Source organism: Leptonychotes weddellii, chromosome 2, assembly GCF_054177405.1.
Source record: "Leptonychotes weddellii isolate Sample4059 chromosome 2, ASM5417740v2, whole genome shotgun sequence".
NCBI lineage: Eukaryota > Metazoa > Chordata > Mammalia > Carnivora > Phocidae > Leptonychotes > Leptonychotes weddellii.
This window is the reverse complement of record NC_138370.1, coordinates 89,138,363-89,161,151: the sequence shown is the minus strand read 5'-3', so window position 1 is coordinate 89,161,151 and position 22,789 is coordinate 89,138,363. Positions and strand designations below refer to the sequence as shown.

Below are 22,789 nucleotides of genomic sequence, written 5' to 3'. Positions count from 1 at the left end.
ATCAAATTTGAACTATTCTCAAGTATACCTTACAATGACGTTATGTATATCTTTAGTTTATCTTGCAAGGCAGGACACATCAAAACATATGTTACTTGGAACAAGAAAGTAAGATCTGTTATTCATATCTATTAAGCTAAAGATGTTAGAAACCAAGACATGACATTCCAAGGTAGTTGCTACACAGGTTATTTTATTTTATTTTATTTATTTGAGAGAGCGTGCATGCAGGGGGAGGGGCAGAGGGAGAAGGAGAATCTGGTTCCCCGCTGAGCAGGGACCCCGATATGGGGCTTGATGTGGGGCTTGATCCCAGGACCCTGGGATCGTAACCTGAGCCAAAGGCAGACGCTTAACTGATTGAGCCACCTACGCGCCCCACTCTGCAGGTTTTAAAAAGTAAGATGATATGCCCCAAATTCTCCTATTTAGCTATCTTCCAAAGTTCCTTGATCTATTGAGTTCAAAATTAGAGTGTTACATATATGGGCTCAAAATAATCAACAATTTCTCTCTCCCAAGTTTCTCTTATAGCTGGTTTGAAAGCAGCTATTTGACTGAATAGTTTAACACTCTTTTGAAAAACACTAATCTGAAAATACCTGGGGAAAGCAAGATGTGTCCATTGTAGGGCATTGTAGATAAAGGTAGGTTGAGATCACGTGGTCATCTACCAAGCTAATCAGAGGCCGACTGAAAGAGAAGGAAAGGGAAGGGTAGGCACATAAAGCAACTTCCATCCAGAAAGTTCCCTACATAAAATACTGTAAGTAGGTTCAGATGCCATAAATTTAAAAATATGTGTTCTTCTGCGGTGTATATGGGCTTTATTTTCTGTGTGAGACCTGACATTAGAAAGAAAGGTAAGACATGGAGTAGAAACAACACTTTCTTGCCAAATGAGGGCTCAAGATGTGCTGTTTGGTAAATTCCAGTGCTGTTATGAAAACAGCTGACAGATGATTAGGAGAGGTCACTGACTTTCTTGTTCTTTTTGTGACCCAGTTTTAGAAAACTGCTACCCAAAAAGAAGAGAACAGCTATCAAAGGATGTTACAGTCTGGCGATCAGGTCCTGGCTTAGGCTCTGCCTTCCTCTATGAGCCCATATATATCATTGCTCACTCTCCATTGCATTCTAACTATACAATTAAAATAGTAATTGGTTATTCCTTTTATGTTCTTTAAACTTTATTTGAATTGCTACAATACATTTTATGTCTTCATTAATGTTGTTGTAGATTGTAAAATGCTAGAAAATTACACTAAAATGTGTTAGTCTCCTTCTAGTTTCACACTAACGTTGCCCATCCATTATGAAATAGTTTGGCACGTTCTCTTTTCTAAATCATTTATATAAAGTGTAGAGAGAATTATATGACTATTTCAAGAATAAAATCAATGAAAGGCTTTTATGTTTCTGTAAAAATCAGTATGATTAAGGGAAATCCATTTAGGCTAGGACTTTTGGGTCAAGTACTTCGAGTTGACCAATTTTTTACTGAATTGATTGTCTTGCTCTTGTGTAGCTAAGAATTTTGAACAAATACCTTTCTACCCTCTCTTCTATCAAGATGAATTTTTTTGCTATTTAAAACCTGGTGCTTCAGGTTTTTTTTTTTTTTTTTTAAAAATCACATATGTGCTAGGCTTCCAGTCAGTTTAATTCATCTCTAAGCAGATTGACTTAATTCTACAAACTTCAGAGTCTCTGGTGATAAACTTCTCCATCATCTCTGTATTATCTCTTTTGCAACCAGATGGGGAAAATGGTTTACATCAGGCGCAATATGTATTTGAACAATAAGGTCACAAGCAGAGTTACATTACCTTTTATGGGCAGGGAGACACGTAATGTGTTGCAGCCTTCTCTTTTAAGCTATGTAGCAAATCTGACACAGCACTTTGTTTTTATGCCTGGATTCCCATACGATCTTAGTTTCTAAGCTCATTCACGTCAACCTGAGCCCTATTTAAAGTAGCATTTCCTCTTGAAGTGTAGAGCAGGAGGATGGCCTTCAGTTCCAGCCGTCCTAAATTCGATTAAAGCCACCTGAAATAAGTTTATTGTCTCACATTCTGCTTTTTTTATCCTCTGGGATCTTCAGCATTCTCTGCCCTGTAAGGACAGAATCAGTATTATATTAATAAGTCCCGGACCTGAAGAAGTAATCATCACACTTCTGCTTTAGGATCTATTCCTGTGTTAGAGGGCAATTTTAAACTATATGTAAAAGTAAAACAATAATGAGAACAACTTAAGGGGATGAATAGTTTAATTCTAGCATGTGGGATACATTTTAAGTTCTAGTAGGAAGTGCCACCATAGCATTTTGTACACATATAATTTTAGAAGGACAGTGTAGGTCAGGAATTGGCATGATTTAAGTAATACCAAGAGACAGGATGCCATCATTACCGTCGCCTAAATTGCTTTTGGTTCAATGTCACCCTAGCTTTGGGACCTGATTAATGTTTGGTATCTCTAGCAAAACATAAAGAATTTTACTTGTCTATAATGGTCCAAAAGGAAATTTCTTTGGCTAGTTAACCCTATAGGCAAAAGAAAAAAAACCCCAAAACCCTCATTTCTTCCCTCCCTCTCTGTAGAATTTGTTTAACGAGAGGTTCAAAGTGGTTGGTTTAGAGCCCTGGCTGGTTTAATATAACCAACTGTGATTTATGAAGGATGGAACTTTTTAAAATTGGTTGAGTGCACTAATATGATCCAGGTTGTTAAGATCCTTGTTCATAAGAATCAAGAGCAAATTAATCAAGTACAGGATAAAAATTAGCAGTAGGAATGAAAGGTCACTTTTCTTGAGAAGAATAGAAGTGGTTGGAGGGGGCACGCCTGGGTGGCTCAGTCAGTTAAGCGTCCGACTCTTGATTTAGGCTCAGGTCCTGATCTCAGGGTCCTGGGGTCGAGCCCCAAGTCTGGCTCTGTACTCAGCGGGGAGTCTGCTTGTCCCTCTCCCTCTGCTCCTACCCCTGCCCCAGCTCTCTTTCTCTCTCTCAAATAAATAAATAAATCTTAAAAAAAAAAAAAAAGCGGTTGGGACATAAAGTGCTTGAGAGCCAGGTTTTATCACAGTGATTCTCAAACTTCAGAGTGTGTTGCAATGACCTGGTAGGCTTGTTAAACTACATCGCACTGTCCCCCCAAACTTCTGATTCAGTAGGTCTGGGGTCAGGTCTGATAATTGGCATTTCTAACAAGTTCTAAGGTCTATACTTTGAAAATTACTGTTTTACCCAAACAGGCCCTCCTGGAGTCAGAGGCCAAATGGTGCTCTCCTGCCAGCACTCTTAGGCCTGGGTAACATCCCTGTGCTGACCCCAAAATGAAAAGGGGGGATTTTCTCCTTTGAATGCCATGTTCTTGGAATTGTGATCATGGCTTACTTCTTCTTTTTATTCCAGAAGTATTTTCTCCACTACATCCATCTCCTGACTGTGCATGGGGTATCCATAACAAATGTACAGGTTTTTTTTTTTTACAGTGTGAAAGAATTGATGTATGTAATCAAGGTAATTGTAAACATACCACGTCCTGTTACTCGATTCGCTTGTCACAGCTTAACACATGGAGTAGCGCTTAGACTTGTCCTCTTTGCTTAGCAGTTGAAGGATCTTTTTTATCCAGCCCCCCCAGAGAGCTTTAAAATAACAAAGCCTGGGTCCCATCTCAGACATATGATGTAAAAATCGCTAAGTGGGGGCTTGGCAATTAAAAGCCTTTGGGATAGTTCTAATGTGCAGCCAGGGTTCAGACCAGTGGTAACCCTGACCATGTCTTCTCACTGGTTATCAGTGGGGTGATATCACCCTCACAGGGGTGAAAATTAGTTCTTGGGGGGGCAAAATATATCTTAGGTATTATAATGGCTTGTGGACCCCCAAAGGCCACAGTACATCACAGATGTATAGTATGTCTATAGTATTAGCATTTCATGGGGATGGGGGCAAAGTAGGAGAAAAAGATTCTTTAGGAAGTGATCATGAAAACGGGTTGAGAAATACTGCCCTAACCCTGAAAGACTGCTGTGAGTTTCTGGTAAAAAAAAAAAAAAAAAACTCCCTACCAATGTGTTACTTCTAAAACGCAACACGAATCTAGTCGAGTGCTCTTGCAGACACACTGGTAGGGAATTTTTTTTTTTTTTTAATTCTGTTACCTGTTGATCATCTAGCGAGGTACTTTTACATGTATTATTGAGTTAATCCTCATTGCCCTGTATTTTTCCTTTAGAATATGCATCAAAATTATATTTAGTTTTGCTTGATTCTGGCTTCACTCCTTTTTCAAAGTATTTTATAATGAAAATAATTACTGTCTTCATGAGGCTTAGTGAAAAGTTCCATCGGAAGCTGGGAGGCAACCAGATGGCTTCAGACTGCTTTCACTCTAAACCATTATCAAATGCATTGAATCCATTTTGGAAAACATAACATTCCATTAGAAGAAATCGCAAAAGCAAGCAACCTCCATACCCTCGTCTCAATACTGTTATTTTTCTAAGGAAGTCTAGAAAATTACCATTTCATTAATTTGTACTACTACAGTTTTCAGAGTATAACTTGCCATAAAATAGGCAAATATTTAAAATACCTATGGTTGCATATGCTCTTTTGCTATTTGCAAGGGTACAAGATTGTTTTAAAAGGTACCCAGGATTTTGTTATTCAAGTATGGTGAGGCCAACAAATCAGGAGACGATCACCATTAAAAAGGTTGTTGTTACAGGTCCCAAGAGGAAGGGACACGCCAAGCCATGAAAGCCCACAGGGGAAGAGCCGGGGTTGGTCAGGAGGCAGAAGGAGACAGGGGAGAATGTGGGCAAAAGCCTTGAGTGTGGTTTCCCAGGTAAGGAATGGGCAAGGCAAGGTGAGCAGGTTTAGGGTTGGATAGTTTGAATCATCTGTGTGGTGTAGGCTATAGTGGTGGGAGAAGGAGGGGTGGTTCCTATTGTCTGGGACTTCGGCCTCGAGATGATCAGAGCAAAGGAATATTCTTTCCTGGAGTGCCAAACAGAGGAGGAAGAGGTGTTTTGGACTCTGGATTGGTTGGTTTGTACATCAAAGGGGTGCTCAAATGCAAAGCAAGTTGTTTACTATCTCTGGGAATTAGTCAACCTGGGAAAGGGTGCTTCTGCTAGTTGGTAAAACCTCAGATGTCAGAGCATCAGGAAAACAGAAAATTAAAAAAATATAGTTAATACAAAGTTGTGTCCCAGAAACTCAGAGCTATAAACTAGCTTGGTTGTGGAAAAGGAGGAAGATATTTGAATGTTGTAAAAATAATGTAACCAGACACTATTAAGTCTTCCAGTCTATTTCTATACAAGGAGAAAGTTTTAACCAAGTATGAAGATGTTCACATCTTCCTGATACTGTATACATAAATCAAGAAAAGCCACTTGTCCCGAACAGTGAGACTGTTGGCGAGAGGAAGCCCATGGCGGGAGGAGTTGATGGACATTATGGCCTGGATAATTCTATGACCCGTCTTATTCCCTGTGTACTTGCCTCGTGCAGACACAGTGTGTGCAGATGGAAGTCAGAGCAGACACTCATTGTTACCAGACAGTAGCAGTACATGAAGAGACAGCAAGTTTGTTGGGACCCAACCGTGAAAATCTATGGCTTCAGAATAGGGCCAGGACTTTCATTATTGCTGTAATGGTTCTCTTTACTGTTCAACAGGAGGAAGGCAGCATTGTGTCCTGAAAAGAAACTGCGCTGTGTAGTAAAGTAAGCCAGGGCTGAAATTCTAAGTCAGCTCTTCACTAGCTACATACGCTTGGACTACAGATGTTACTTCTCTGGACTTGGGTTTTTTTCTTTTCTTAAAGATTTTATTTATTTCTTTGAGAGAGAGAGACAGAGAGACACCTTGAGCAGGGAGAGAGGGAGAGGGAGAGAGATAAGCAGACTCCCTGCTGAGTGGGGAGCCCCGTGTGGGGCTCGATCCCAGGACCCTGAGATCATGACCTGAGCCGAAGGCAGATGCTTAACTGACTGAGACACCCAGGCACCCCATAGACTTGGGGGGGGGGTTTCATCACAAAATGCAAATTATATCTATTCTTGAGATTGGAAACAACCGAGAAATAAAACATAGGAAACAGATGAAGATTTAAATATAAACTTAAAAAAACAAACTAACTAAAGTAAGGTGAATTTGAGGATGTGGCTAAGATGTGTAGCCATAATGAGCTTCTTTAATATTTCACCCCAGAATTAAACTTCCTCACCCAGTCTCAGGCAAAGCTTGGAGAGAGCCCATTCTTTCAAACTTATCCAAGGACTAGCTGAGAATGCATCCTGAGGAAGGGGCAGGAAGAACCAGAGGGGGCTGACTTCATCGAGACTTGCTCAGTACCTCCTCCCAGTCTCAAGGATCAGGGAGGGCGCATGCCCCTGCTTGAAGAGTGAGTGAGTGAGGAGGGGTGAGAGAGGAGACAGTAGGTCCCCACCTCCCTGCTCTGGAAAAAGTACAAGTGGGGACTGGAAATCCCCCTTCACTGCTTCGAGGATTATTATGAAGAGAGATTATAGATAAAATATGCAAGAGGCCTAGCCAGAAAGTAAGCATTTTAAATGAAAGAGATAGATAAATTGATCAAGACTTCACTTAGCACATATGGATTATTCCTTCTCCTGATACTGAAATACAGTGAAACGGCTGTCTTTTTTGTCTTTATTTTTTTTCTTATACAATACCCAAGAGTAAGTTTTTTAATTTATGAGAAAAGGGGATGTACTGTCTGAATCCAAGTTACTTGTAATTATGTATTCTGAATTACCTCATATGATTCTCAAATTCCATTCCAGTAAGATTGCAGATTGGTGAAAATGCCAGAAATAATGTAATAGCAATTTTAAACATGAGTATTAAATTGTACCGTTCCATTATTCTTGTTGGTATTTTAATTGATCGCTTTGGATGGTAGATATTTAATTCATCTTTCCACATAAAACAAATTAGCACAGTCTTCATTAATACACGTACAGGTTTTCAGCGAACGAGAACTTTTCCGACAATGATACTAAAACAGACTATTTATTAAGTGCTTTATCTGTCAGGCATTGTGCCAGGTGCTTTATAAAGCTTTAGTCCTAATTGTTTACCAACTCTAGAAGGAATTATTACTACCCCAATTCTATAAAGGAGAAAACTGAAGTTCAGAGAGATTGAGTCATTTCCCCAAAGTTATACAGATTGAAAGTTGTAAAGTCAGAATTCTAACTCAGAATCCAGCAAAGCCCACATTCTTCCCTTTAAATATGTCCTTGGCCTCCCCCTGGGAAAAAACTTCATGTGAAAAGAGAAAAAATAGCGTTGTGGTTCCATTAGCATAACTAACAGAAGTGACCTTGGAACTTCACTTAGTGAAAGTATAATGAAGATGGGAAGACAGCCTTTTTTAACCCTCACATATTATTTTAAACACATTACTTATTTTCAGCTAAAATGTTTGGTTGATTATCCAAACTGTGTTGAGAGTTCAGGGAAATATGAAACAAGGGTTTTTTTGGTTTTTGTTTTTTTTTTTTGCATTGATTCTAATTTGAAGCTTTTAATGGGCACACCATTGGTTAAGGTTCTATAATATCTCGTACTTCTCTCTTCTTATGGCTTCATCACACTTGGGACAGGATAGGTGCTTGTTAAATATTCACGGACTACTTGGATGTGCTAATTAACGATTAAAGACATGGGGTTCTTAGAAATGAGTACTAGAGGTATCAACTTCAGGCAAGAAAAGGAGAGATTCTGCAGAACCCAACCTTTCTCCCAACTATAGCCATTCCTTTTGAAAATTAAAAATTGCTCATAATTGTACACATCACGAGGCTTTCAACACTTTGTACCATATAGAATGTTATATTTCCATAATTTGCGTGTATAACGGCCAAACCACCATGCTTATTATAGATTCCTAGGAATTAATATAGACGGCCAAGGATCACCAAAGTGAAGATCATAAGCAAGCATGAGATTGAGTGCTGATGAGCTCCACAGAGAATCAGGGATACTGATCTCCCTTGGTCCTCTCCAGTGAATTTTCCTCTGACAAAGCTGGACCCCTCTGGGCTTGGTGAGGAATGGATCAACCCCTCCCACTGGTCTCCTTTCCCCCTCACTCCTCCCAGAAAGCCAGGATTCCTCCCAGGTGCTCGCCCCTCCTGACAAATAGCCCATGTCTGTCTACACAGCGACTGCTGCTCTCTCTTCAGATCCTGTACCTACCTTCTCTTCAGCATTACCAATTACATATGCTCTTTTCATACAGGATTTACTTGCTAGTAAAATCACAGTTTTATTTCAGTTTTTAAAAATATTTAGGGATGTCTGGGTGGCTCAGTCGTTAAGCGTCTGCCTTCGGCTCAGGTCATGATCCCAGCGTCCTGGGATCGAGTCCAGCATCAGGCTCCCTGCTCAGCAGGAAGCCTGCTTCTCCCTCTGCCCCTCCCCCTGCTCATTCTTTCTCTCTCTCTCTCTCTCTCTCTCTCTCACTCTTTCTCTCTCAAATAAATAAAATCTTTTAAAAAATATTTAAATATATGGATTTTCATGTAATCATATCCTATAGTCTGTACATATCTTTAAAACAAAAAAAGATGCCTTAAAAACTAACACTTCACCTATAGATGTACCTTAAAGTCTTCATTATTCAACAGTGGGGGCTTTCCCCCAGTTTCTGTCTGTCTTTTTTTTTTTTTTAACTTTGGGAAGATTATTCATGGGGAAAGTCCTAGGCCCTATTTCCAAACTAAACACAAATTATAATACAAAGCACACTTATATATAGACTCATCACTGCCATGTAGGGAATATGTATGTCTCAAATGTGAAAGTATATTCAACTAAAAATGGGCGTTTCTGGGCTAATGAAAGTCTTGTCTGAAAGTAAGTGTGCAGCCCATCTCTCTGTCCCAGAAGAATGCTTACATTCAGTCTGGAAGAGAATGAGCAGCTGAAGCAACCCTAGGCATAAAACTGAGCTAGAGGGGAACATATATATATATTGTTGAAATGGATGGTATTTCTACCATCTTCCCAGATTAATAGGTGAGTTGATCAACTGTCCTTCAGCATATAGATATAGAAATGAATATAAATATATGTGTATAGATATATCAGCATGTGTGTGTATAGATCTCTCTCTCTCTCTCTCTCTCTTTCTCTCTCTCTCTCTCTATATATACACACACACTGGGAAATATGCAAGGAAGAATAACAGCTAACACTTCCAAAGTATGTACAATGTGCCCAGCATTGTCTAAGCACCTTATGTATATTATACTCATTTCATCCTCATGATAAGTCTATGAGGGAAGTATGATATTGTTCTCAGTTTTACAGATGAGGAAGCTGATGCATAAGCAAATACATTACCCAAGATCACACAGGTAGTAAGTGATGGATTTGAACCCAAAGAGTCTGGCTCTAGTCTTCATGCTCTTTTCCACCAGGCCAAACTGCCTCTGTCCTCAGAGAAGGTATAACATGATAGGAAGTTTAAATCATCACATATGAAATGTGAAATACCTCCATTCCACAACATGAAGCGTCCCACAACAGTGTGTGCTTCGATGGCGCGTGGACCCTGAGGCAGGGGTAGCTGCAAATTGGCAGTGTCTGTTTCTCAGCCATCTTACTGTGGACTGACATAACCAGGAGAAGCTTCTTAGGAAGGCAAGAATTGAATTTGGGACCTCTTCAGTGGAAGAATTGGATGAGAGAAGCAGAAAACAGAAAGCATTCTAAGGGGGAGAAAGGACTTGGGCCACTGTTCAGGGACCGAAATGCACAAAGCTTGAAGAGGAGCTGTAGGAAGGCCAGTCTGCTCAAAGCAACAGGGTCAACTAGAGAAAGATGGGAGATGTATTAGAAAGGTTGCTTAAATCCAGATGTTACAAGGGTGTGACTATCAGGCAAAGAATTTGGGCTTCATTTCATAGATAAAGTGGCGTCGTCTTAAGAGGTCAAGATCAAGAATGGGAAAGTGAAAAAACAGGATTTGGGGAATATTAATCTGGCAACCATGTGCAAGACTAACAGAAGGGATAGTTAAAAAGGGAAGCAGGGCCCTACTCAGGAATTTGTATATTTTTCAAGATGAGGGCCCGGAATTTAATAGGTATGTTTTAAATAAATAAAAAGGAAGGATGGCATAAATCTGGAAATATTACTAAGAAAATATCAGTAGGAGTGGTCTGAATGGTTAAGGAAACCCAAGGGAAAACATCAAAGATTATTTCAAAGGTTTTAAATGTGAGTAACACAAAGTAAGATGGAGTCCATGTGAGAAGAAGATACAAACTGAAATGAGAAGAGAGATTATTTGTATTTCATCATAATCAAAATTATTCCTGATTGGGTAAGTCAATTCTCACTCAGCCAACCAATCAGTAATGCTTACTGAGCATGCGTATTCAGAACACAAGAGGAAGGAAGCTTGGTGGGAGAGGTAGAGGCAAGTGTAACTCACAGTAAAAAAGACTGTAGAGCTTGGGTGATCTTAGCTCTAATTTCCTTTTCTTTTGGTACATGGACAATAGATGTAGGAAGGTGACATGGTGATAACAAGCTTATGGACTCACACAATAGATCCCAGGAGTGTCCTGACAAATTTCATCTATGGAATGGATTTTTGAACTGTGGTCTTTATTTTTTTTTTTAATTTTATTATGTTATGTTAGTCACCATACAATACATCATTAGCTTTTGATGTGGTGATCCATGATCCATTGTTTTCATATAACACCCAGTGCTCCATGCAGTATATGCCCTCTTTAATACCCATCACCAGGCTAACCAATCCCTACACCCCCCTCCCCTCTAGAACCCTCAGTTTGTTTCTCAGAGTCCATAGTCTCTCATGGTTCATCTCTCCCTCCGATTTCCGTCCCTTCATTTTTCCCTTCCTTCTCCTAATGTCCTCCATGCTATTCTTTATGTTCCACAAATAAGTGAAACCATATGATAATTGACTTTCTCTGCTTGACTTATTTCACTTAGCATAATCTCCTCTAGTCCCATCCATGTTGATGTAAAAGTTGGGTATTCATCCTTTCTGATGGCTGAGTAATATTCCATTGTATATATGTACCACATCTTCTTTATACATTCATCTGTTGAAGGGCGTCTGTGGTCTTTATTTAGAAAACCCAATCCCCCTAAACACGGGAGGTTCCTCCCAAGGGAAGTTCACTGTGATCTTCCATGGCAGGGACCTCCTGGGTGCTTCTGATGTGAAAGGCTCTTGAGAATCAGTGAAGAGAATTAGGAGGTACGCTGGGGTCCATCAACACACCCACCCAGGAAATCAGAGGCCAGATCTCACATCTCTCTGGCCTTTGGTCAGTATGTAAGAGGATGTGCTTGGGAATTAGATCTGGATTCAAACCCTAGCTCCTCCATTTATCAGAATTATGATTTGGAAAGTCATTTAATCATTTATCATCTATAAAGATGGAAGTAATAACCCTATATCAATGTTTACTGTTAAATGCTCTGTTCATGTGACACACTGTTTTATTTTATTTTATTTTATTTTATTTTATTTTATTTTATTTTATTTTATTTTAGAGAGAGAGAGAGTGAGCATGCTCGGAGGGGAGGGGCAGAGGGAGAGGGAGAGAGAAAATCCTAAGCAGGCTCCACACTCAGCACGGAGGCCAACATGGGGTCCATCTCACGAACTTAAGATCATGACCCGAGCAGAAATCAAGAGTCAGATGCTTAACCGACTGAGCCACCCAGGCACCCCCATGTGACACACTAAATACATGAGAGCTACTCTATTATTTAAGGAGGTCCATGGAAAGAAGAGTGCTTATCTTAGTTGATTCTGACCCCTGAGTAGTGTCAGAAGGGCTCAATCCAGATTCTTTTACTACATAATAAAATGGCTTGCATCTTTGACCCTATCAAAGCCCTTCCATGCCCACTAATACATGTTATTCTCACAACAGACCTGTGAGTTAGTCAGTGTGTTTGTTAGTCCTCCTCTTTGCAGATGGAGAGGATCTTCAGAAAGGGGCAAAGAGTTGTTTCAATCCTAAATGAGGTCACAGAGCCTGAACTGGAACCCAGGGCTGCTCATTCCTGTCAGAGCCTGATGGGAAAAAGCCTGCCGCCAGTTTTCTTGTGAAAATACCCGTCCACTTATGTAGTGAACATAGTGCAGAAATGAGCTAATTCTCTAGTCACATCAAAGAGCTGCTTGTTGAACTTTTGACTTTTGGCAAGTCTTAGCCTCAGCAGTTCCTTGACATTCTTTCTACTTGAACTTTTAGTTTTCAAGGCACTTTTAAATTTACTCTTAGCATTCTTGAAGAGTAGGCATTTTTTTTTATTTTTTTCACTTCTCAAAAAAGTATGTAGTTATGTTCCCATTAAGTCCACATTACCCATCCAAATACTTACTCAAATTAGAATGTTGGTTTGGATATATGTGGTGTGTGTATGGAGGGGGGGCGCATGTTAGTTAACATGAGGAAAAGGAAAGTGCAAGTGAAATTAATCTCAAAGATTTTGAGATATGTCATACTACTCTAAATCTTCTGATTTTAAATATAAAATATGCTTTTCTTTAATTTTGTATACCAAGTTAATTAATTGGTCCATTATTTTTTATAAAGATTTTATTCACTTATTTGAGATAGAGAGAGAGAGTGAGCATGAGCGGGGTGGAGGAAGGGCAAACGCAGAGGGAGAAGCAGAAGCAGACTCCCCACTGAACAGGAAGCCCGACTCAGGGCTCGATCCCAGGGCCCCAGGATCATGACCTGAGCCAAAGGCAGCCGCTTAACTGACTGAGCCACCCAGGAGCCCCCAGTCCATTATTTAATAAAATTGTGTACTTGCTTGGGAAGCATAAGGTCCTAGACAAGCAGGTTTCAGTCTTAGGTAACTTTGTTTACCTCTTAGGACCTTGTGGCAGGTAGGAGAGGGGGTGGGAAAGAGAGGGGGTCAAAAGTATGACAGCCATTTCTGAATCCATCTCTTGTGAGATCAGGATCCCAAACAGCTCTGCTCTGCAACTTGTCCATAGTTGCATGAGTGGAGGGAAACTGTAGAAAATTCTCCACACCTCTGGCAGTCTTCAGCCATCTCAGACTGCTTCAGTCATCATTTCTCTTCTAGAAGCAAGATGACTTTGTTAGAAGAATAGTTGAAATTTTCCCTCAATTTGCTCCCCCTCGAATTTTTGAGGGTTAAGTCCTAGAATGATCTGCCAGCTACCAAGGGAGACATACTTGGGAAAAAGGAAAAAAAAGGACCAGTGTTCCTGCATTCTGAAGTCATACATTCAGTTTTACTTTGATTTAAAATATATGTTTCCCCAAGGCACCAATTTTTATGTTCTAGGACAGATGACATTTTGACCCTATGTGATATATTTCTATTCAAAGGATTTTAGGATATGTTTGTTCGTCAGTAAGTAAAGGTGAGATGTACTGACTATAAAGTTATTGGTAACACAGAATTTCTTATTTTCATGAAAAGACAAGGAGTATATTTTCCCTGGGAGTGAGGAATAAATTGCAGCACCGAGATGTATATCCCATCCCCACATCAAGGCATCGAAGGAAAGCAGCTCCCTCCAGTCATCACTCTCCATCCTTTTCACTTCATGGACCAATCATGGAGGTTTGCATCCTAAATTTAACTTTAGAAGTTTGCTGCAAGTTCCAAAGAATTCCCTGAACAGGTTTCAAATGTTAGCGCTTTGTGGGCTTGGGAATGAAGAATTAAAAGAAGAGCAATGATTACCGTTACAAAAAAAACTTGGCACGAAATGAAACAGGTTTTCCCTCTCTCTCTCTCTCTTTCCATGTGCTCACCTAAAGCCATAAGTGTGTGGGTGATTACTCCTGAGTTTTCCCAATAATCTCAAGGCAGTTTAATGGCATGGGCAATGGGCTTTTTAAAAGATCACTATAAACACTCATTTCAATTCAAGGAGTATCTTTTAAACCTACTCTGGGACAAATCTGGTACAAAGAAACATGCGAGGTACAGAAGAAACTTGACCCCCAGGCCCTCTCTGGTTGTCTGTGACCATCCTGCTGCCCAGCCATTCTTTCCTAGCTCCCCCTCCTCTACCAACTTATGCATGTTGGAGTCTAAGGCCCTATACTTGGAATGTCGGCCTTGGAGGAACCTTTTGTCTTCTCTACGCTCTCTCCCCACATGTAGTGGGCTGAATGGTGGTCCCAAAGAAATATGTTCACACCCTAATTTCCAGAACTTGTGAATGTTAGTGAATGTTACCTTATTTGGGAAAAGGGGTCTTTGCAGATGTAATTATGTTAAGGAATTTGAGATGAAGAGATCATACTGAATTATTCAGGTAGAACCTAAATCTAATGATAACTGTCTTTATAAGAAACACACAAGGGGAGGGGCGCCTAGGTGGCTCAGTTGGTTAAGCATCTGCCTTCGGCTCAGGTCATGATCTCAGGGTCCTGGGATTGAGCCCCTGCATTGGGCTCCCTGCTCAGCAGGAAGCCTGCTTCTCCCTCTCTCTCTGCCCCTCTCCTCCACTTGTGCTCTCTCTCCCTCTCTCTCAAATAAATAAAATCTTAAAAAAAAAAAAAAAAAAGACACACAGGGGAGATTTGACAGACAGAAGGGGAGGAGGAAATGTGACCAAAGAGGTAGAGCTTGGAATGATATGGTCACACAAGGCCACAAGTCAAGGATTGCTGACAGCCTCCAGAAGCCAAAGGAGTGAAAATATGCATTCTCCCCTAGAGTCTCCAGAGGGAATGCAGCTCCTACAGACACCTTGATTTTGAACTTATGGCCTCCAGACTGTGAGAGAATAAATTTCTATTGTGTGTGTGTGGGTTTTTTTAAGATTTTATTTATTTATTTGACAGAGAGAGACACAGTGAGAGAGGGAGCACAAGCAGGGGGAGGGGGAGAGGGAGAAGCAGGCTTCCCACTGAGCAGGGAGCCTGATGCGGGGCTCGATCCCAGGACCCTGGGATCATGACCTGAGCCGAAGGCAGATGCTTAACCGACTGAGCCACCCAGGTGCCCCAAATTTCTATTGTGTTAAGTCACCAGTTTATAGTCATTTGTTTCAGCATCCACAGGAAACTCATACACTAGGTGACCTCATCTAATCACTCATCTTCATATTCCATCCATAGATTCAAATTTTCAAACCTCACCTCTCCTCAGAGTGCCACACCCAACATACATCTAACTGCTTACTGGACATCTCCACTTGGATATCAAGAGATATCTCAAATTTAATATAGCTAAAGGAATTCTTGATTTCCAACCTTTAAACTCACAAATCTACTTCCAAGTCTTCCCCATCAATAAATGGCACTGCTACCTCAGGTTTAAGGCTAGTTCCAACTACTTCATGGCTCTAGCAAAGAACCTAAGCATCATGCTTGATTCTTTTTTTTTTTTTTAAAGATTTTATTTATTTATTTGACAGAGAGAGATACAGTGAGAGAGGAAACACAAGCAGGGGAAGTGGGAGAGGGAGAAGCAGGCTTTCCGCAGAGCAGGGAGCCCGATATAGGGCTGGATCCCAGGACACTGGGATCATGACCTGAACCGAAGGCAGACCCTTAACGACTGAGCCAACCAGGCACCACACCATGCTTGATTCTTCTTCTCAATACCTGCCACCTAATTCCTAGATGAATCCTTCCTGGCTACTACCTTAGTCCATCGTCTCTGACTCAGGTTTCTGTTATAGACTTCTAATTCTCTCTGCCTCTACTCTCGTCTCTCTCCACTAAAGCCAGCATAAACTTCCTACAGTGTAACTCAGATCCTATTACTCTCTGCCTAAGATGTTTTAATAGCTTTCTGTTACAGTTAGAATAATATCCAAATTTCTTACCTTGGTCTACAACAATGGTTCTCAACTGGAGGCTTTTTTGCTCCCCATTTCGTACTTGCCCATTTGGCAATCCCCATTTGGTAATTGCAGATGCTTAGGTTCTTTGATTGTCACTAGGGAGAGCCTACTGGCACCTAGTGGGTAGAGCCCAGGAATGCTGCTAAACATCCTACACCGCACAGAACAGCTCCCCACTGTAAAGAATTATCTGGTCCTAAATGTCAGTAGTGCCAAGGTTGAGAAATCCTAGCCTGCGGAGTCCACATGAGCTGATTGTTATCTGCCTTCTGTTGTCTCATTTCCTTCTATTCTTCCGTAAATATGCCAAGCTTGTCCACATTTCAGAGCTTTTGCATAGACTTTGGGATGAAACATATTTTCCTAGATCTTTGCATCTCTGTATCTTCATTATTCAGGTGTGAGCTCAAATATTACCTCCTCGGAGAGGAATTCCCCATCTCAAGTGGCCTAAACCATCCTACCCCCAGTTGCTCTATCACATTAGCCTATTTTTACCTTCTATATTATTGCTCTAATTGGTACTTTAACTTAATTATATCGGTGTTTGTCTACTGTTGGCTTCTTTGCTCAAAGATTTAAGGTCTTCTAAGGTCTTCCAAGCTCTTTGCTAGTTGCACCTGCTGCCGTACCTGGCACAGAGTAAGTGCTCAGTGAATATTTATCAAATCACTGGCACACAAATGTAAAGCCATAGAGGATAATTAAATAGCTCATAAAACGTTTGGTACCAAAAGTGATGCGGTGAATCACCAGGAAGGCAGGTTTATTTCTAGCCCTTGTTAATTTCTAGTATATGGCTCTGGGTGTTACCTCCATTAAAGATCTAACTCCACTGACAGAAGGAGTGGTTGGGATGTTAAGCCTACCTTGTTTGTAGAAAAGATGTAATTTTACCTTTGACTCTATTGTTCCAAAGACAAAGCAGGCTTTCAGGTAGTAGATGGCTGGTAATCAGTTGTTAATATGGTTGTGGATTTTGAAGCATCCACAAAGAAGTAACAGATGAATCCTTAAAAGCAGAGAAGTCCACTGAGGGATTGCTTTCGGAGAGAAAAATCACAAATTTGCTCTGAAAGAACCTAGTGTTAGGAACAGAGAAGAAAGAAGAGTCAAAGGAAATAGAGAAAACTGGTTAGAAAAGTAATAGGAAAACAAAACAAAACAAAGTCTCTGAGGGCCCAGGTCATGGAGTGAGAGAAGACAGCCAATTTATAAAAAAACATTGTTAACCCACCTAGAAGCCAATTCTCAGCTCCTTCTTGAACCTCTGTCAGCTTCAGTCTATTGGCTTCCTCTCCAGCCTCCATCATCAGGGTGACCCAGAAGTCCTATGAGTTGTCCACCTCTGGCCCCCAGGGCCTTCAGCAGCCACTCCTACACAAGCGTGCCTGGCGCCCACATCAGCTTCTCCATTTTCTCTCAGGTAGGCTGCAGCAGCAGCTTCTGTGGTGGCCTAGGCACCAGCATGAGTGTGGTCAGGAGTTACGGCAGGGTGCAGAGTGTGGGGGGCATCACAGCTGTCTCAGTGAACCAGAGCCTGCTGAGCCCCCTTAAGCTGGGGGTGGACCCCAACATCCAGGCTGTGCATACCCCAGAGAAGGAGCAGATCAAGACCCTCAACAACAAGTTTACCTCCTTCATCGACAAGATGCAGCACCTGGAGCAGCAGAACAAAATTCTGGAGACCAAGTTGAGCCTCCTACAGCAGCAGAAAACAGCTCAGAGCAACATGGACAGCACGTTCAAGAGCTCCATCAACCACCTTCCAAGGCGGCTGGACACACAGGGCCAGGAGAAGCTGAAGCTGGAGGTGGAGCTTGGCAACATTCATGGGCTGGTGGAGGACTTTAAGAATAAATACAAGGAGGACCATGAGAGACTATGGACTCTGAGAAACAAACTGATGGTTCTAGAGGGGAGGGGGGTGGGGGGATGGGTTAGCCTGGTGATGGGTATTAAAGAGGGCACGTTCTGCATGGAGCACTGGATGTTATACACAAACAATGAATCATGGAACACTACATCAAGAACTAATGATGTAATGTATGGTGACTAACATAACATAATAAAATAAAATTTAAAAAAAAAAGAATAAATACAAGGAGGAGATCAAAGAGCATGCAGACATGGAGAATGAATTTGTCTTCATCAAGAAGGATGTGGACTAAGCTTACATGAACACGGTAGAGTTGGAGTCCCGCCTGGAAGGGTGGACCGATGAGATCAGCTTCTTAAGGCAGCTGTATGAAGAGGAGATCCATGAGCTGCAGTCTCAGATCTCATTCACATCCATGGTCCTGTCTATGGACAACAGCCGCTCCCTGGACCTGGACGGCATCATCACCAAGGTCAAAGCCCAGTATGAGGAGGACATCACCAACCACAGCCAGGCTGAGGCCAGACCATGTACCAGATCAAGTACGAGGAGCTGTAGACATTGGCTGGGAAGCACAGGGATGACCTCCATCCCATAAAGACAGTTTTCTGAGAAGAAACAAATATAAGCCAACTCCAGGCTGAGATCGGGGACCTCAAAGGCCAGAGGGCTTCCCTGGAAGCCACTATAGGGTGAGCAGCACAGGGAGCTGGCTGTTAAGGATGCCAATGCCAAGCTGGCCGAGCTGGAGGCTACCCTGCAGCAAGCCAAGCAGGACATGGTGCGGCAGCTGCGTGAGTACCGGGAGCTCCTGAACGACGAGCTGGCCCTGGACATTGAGATCGCCACCGAACATGAGTATCCATACTAAGACCACCAGCGGCTACTCCAGTGGGCTGAGCTGGGCCTAAGGAAGCCTCACCAGTCCTGGCCTCAACTATGGCCCGAGCTCCTTCCAGCCTAGTTTTGGCTCAGCAGGGGCTCCAGCTCCTTCAGCCGTGTGAACCCCAACAAGGCTGTGATTGTGAAGATCGAGACTGTGATGGGAAGCCAGTGTCTGAGTGGTCTCATGTCCTGTCCAAGTGAAAAACCACTGTGGTCCCTCCCAGCCTCCCATCTCCTGTGGCTGCCATAGAGCCTTGTGGAAGGAGCTGTGCCAGGGAGCATCAGGAACAGGAGAGCCACCTAAGGCTCAGCCCCAGTCCTCAGCCTACCCTTGGGGGGGGTCTACTGCCCTGGTTACCCCCTCGCCCATGCCCCCAACTAAAAGCCAATTCAAACGTCTTTTCCCAGATAAAGCCTCCGATGGCTCTGCCAGTGCTCCCCCCCGCACCACCGGTAAAAATAAATAAATAAATAAATAACAGAAGAATTGCTGATGCACTTTTGGAACGTTGTGCTTTTGTGTTGAGGGTACACGTTCCTTCCATTAAGCAGTGAATACCTGAAAAGGTCTTGGCAAAGCAAAAACAAATTTAGCTATAAAGAAGTACCTACAAACAGAGAAGGTAATGAAAATAGTCAGTTCTTACTTTCTAAAAATGTTAACCCTGCTATGAAATTCCTGTAATCCTAAAGGGTTTTGGGATAATCCTCAGACCGCTAATTTTTCTATTATCTATTTTACTTATTAGGAAAAAGTCTGATAATTTCTAATAGCTTCAAAGTGTTGGAAATAGAAGTTATCCTGTTCCCCTTCACCCTGTGTTGAGTGGTTGAGAAATCATCAAGGGAGACTGGCAAAATTAGGAATTGGCAAAAGCTTCCATCTGCCCCAAACTGATCCAGTCCTGTTTCCATGTTTGGAAATGGTTTCTTGAGCTTATCCACACTTTGTTGGCAGGTCATATCTTTGCAGGATGACAGGCACTTTTCTTTCTACCACCCGCTAGCCATGATCCTGGCCTTGGGGAATGCAGACCGTCTGTCATGTCCAGAATCAGAGGGCAAATAAACTGAGGACCAAGTGAAATTATGGGTGCAGCCATTGTGTATGAACTAACTGCTTTGCAACCACACATCATTGAGCTTGCCTTATAGAGGCGTATTTTGTCCCATCATATGAAGAGAGAAGTGAAGGAGAGGACATTTTTGAAACATGGGTACAGAAGGAGAATTTAATATATCTGATAATGAACTCAATTACTACATTTTATTCTAAGAAAGAATCACTTCTGTAACACTTTTAGGGAGAGAATACATTGTTGTGCCCAAAGTCAGATACTTTGCAGGAGGCATCCTGGGCAGATATCTAACCCCTTAGACCATTACAGTGAGTAGGCAGACAGTTCTTTCTGTCCTACTTAAGCACATTTTCATCTAGGAGAAACTAAACTTTAATCCTATCTACAATTTCAGAGGTGGATTAGTTCAGTTTAAGGGCATATTGATACAGGCCAGCAGACTCAGAAATCATTTTGCCTGACTTACTGATCAGTAACTGCTGTTTCAATGTTCAATATATCTTCAACAATAAGAGAAACTTAAGACATTGGGATTTTCATGGATTTAGACCTGGTCCCAACAATTATTTTTAAGTTTTGTATCTTTAACTTTTTAAAAAACATTAGATTTTACTTATTCCTTCTGTCGACTGATCAAAAACAAAGGGAAATGAGGATCAACTGGCTTTTTAAAATTGGTATTATTAAATGTTGTTCGGATTCATTCCACTGTCTGTAAAACCTTCATTGTAAGGGTGTCTCTCCCAATCTTCGGACCTAACAACTTGCATTAAGTGTTTTGCATAAAGTTCTGGGAAACCTGTATTCACCAGTTAAGTACTGGCTCTAGGCAAACTCAGAAGCTTAGAGACCAGAACTGTCCTGGGAACATCCTGTCCTTGAAATGTGAATATTTCTAATCAAGTGCTGGCCAGGCGATGCATGCCTTTCCCTGAGACAGGCCTAGCAGGCCTAGTAGGATGCGCATGGCCTTTGCATTAGAGGAGGATCACCTTACGAAGACCATCCACCAGGCTTTGGAATTTCAACCTAATTCTAGAACATGGAGCAGATGCCAAAGGAGGTTTTAGAGGGTAAGAGATAAACCAGAGATAAAGGAAAAAACAAAACAAAACAAAACAAAAACATTGCCTGAGGAAACCCTTCAGGTTTTATATATTAGGGTTGGATTCTCATTCTCTCCCTCCATCCTTCCCTCTCTCTCTCTCTCTCTGTCTCTATTTCTCTCTTCCTTCCTCCTTCTCTCCCATTGGATTCTTTCATTAACCATAGGCGGTTCTTAATGAAGAAGATCTGTGATAAAAGCATTCATCTATTCATTCAACAAATACTAACCACTCTCTGTTAGACACTGTGCTAGAGATATTGATGCTCTTACAAATAAGAAAACCCCTACCTTCGAGGAACTCATAATCCGAAAGGCATCACAGACAAGAAAAATAACCTTTATGGCAGGATGCATAATGTGTCCCAGGTATTAGCTGGGACCTCCTGGCCCCTTGGGACCTGGCAAAGACGAGCCTCACAAAACTCCCCATTTCATGTCTCTCTGAAGGCCAAAGCATGTTCCCAAGATTCCTGTTACATTTGCAGTCAGCTTTGCTCTGATTTCCTGCTTTCTGATGTTCTCTGCGTCCTGTAGATGTTCTTTTATTTCTGTTCTGACATAGACCCAGGGTTGGGACAACTCCTCTTCTGTTCCCTCCCACACCCGGGTGGGCCTCTCTTCCTCCCACACAAAAGAATCATGAAAATAAGGTTACTATACTGATACTATGTTTTAGAACTTGAACTGAGAGTTTTGGGGTCATGAGAGAGCACAGCAATAAACTTCAAATGACATAGGGCACATTCTTGTTGTGGGGTCTATCTGGTACCCATCACCGGGGCCTTCTCAGTGTCTGCTTCACTTCACAGAGCACTCAGATGTCCTCCTGCCTTCTCTTCTGCCTCCTGTTTCTCTTCCTCATGCCATTGCTCCTGCACTGTATTCTGCCTCTCCCCCCACACTCCAGTTCTGGAATATTCTTGCTCTCTATTGTCCAGAGTAAGGCTTTCCTTGTCATGCACTCCAAAATTCAAGCACAAGCCCATCTTGTTCACACCTAAATCCTTCCTGGTACTTAGGCAATGGGCCTTTCATGTTCTAGAATCCACTTTCTGTTCTCCATATCGAAGGCAGTGTAGCTGCATACTGTTTTCTCCTCTCTTTTATCTGTACTGATTGACTTATACACTCATTCAACAATATTTGTTGGATGTCTGCTGCGGGTCAGGTACCACTCTGGATGCTGAGAGTAAAACTGTGTACGAGATGGACACAGGTCCTATCCTCATGAATTTACATTCCAGGAAGAATGTACGAGATGCTAGGAAGAAACAGAAAGGCCCTACCTCATTCTGGGATAGGATTGCACATCATGGAGAGCTAAGTCTGACAAGACAAGCAGGATTAAGCTAGGTCACTCAAAGGATAGCATTTCAGACAGAGGGACTCAATGACAAAAGTTGGCTCTGAAGTTCTCCACCATTCAGTCGAGCTGCTGGAATGAAAAGGGAAACAGAAATTGTGGTTTATTTCCAACATCTCTCCCTCCAGCTCCCACACCTCCATACTCAAGCAATAGCTTTTGAGCAGAGTTGAAGTATGAGCTCTCTAATGAGGAAGACAAGGCACAGTCTCCTACCCTTTTCAGTTTCTGGGTGGAGTCAAGGGTCTGAGAGTCTGGTTTGAATTGGTTTCTCTTTCCCAGAGGCTGGGCCCTGGAGCACAGCTCTCTCCTCACCCAGGTAGATCCCAGGGAAGGAGCTTCTCTGCAATCTTGTCTTGGAGAATGGAAGTCAGGATATGGCTGGAGGGTTTGGTCATGCTCATAAAGAGCCGTGAGATTTGGCTGTGGAAAGAGCCAAGATGTCCATCGACAGATGAATGGATAAAGAAGATGTGGTATATATGTACAATGGAATATTATGCAGCCATCAAAAGGAATGAGATCTTGCCATTTGCAACGACGTGGATGGAACTGGAGGGTATTA

At 41.9% G+C, this 22,789-nt stretch overlaps 1 protein-coding gene, 1 long non-coding RNA gene and 1 pseudogene across 4 annotated transcripts in view; 2 read left to right on the top strand and 1 right to left on the bottom strand.

Moving 5' to 3' along the window:
• The window catches only part of LOC115943400 (uncharacterized), a 438,133-nt gene that overhangs the window by 264,865 nt on the left and 150,479 nt on the right, over window positions 1–22,789 (bottom strand). The gene's annotated exons all lie outside the window — the stretch shown is intronic.
• SYNPO2 (synaptopodin 2) overlaps window positions 1–22,789 on the top strand; it is a 148,932-nt gene that overhangs the window by 48,259 nt on the left and 77,884 nt on the right. The gene's annotated exons all lie outside the window — the stretch shown is intronic.
• LOC102727531 (keratin, type II cytoskeletal 8-like) lies at window positions 16,877–18,952 on the top strand (annotated as a pseudogene).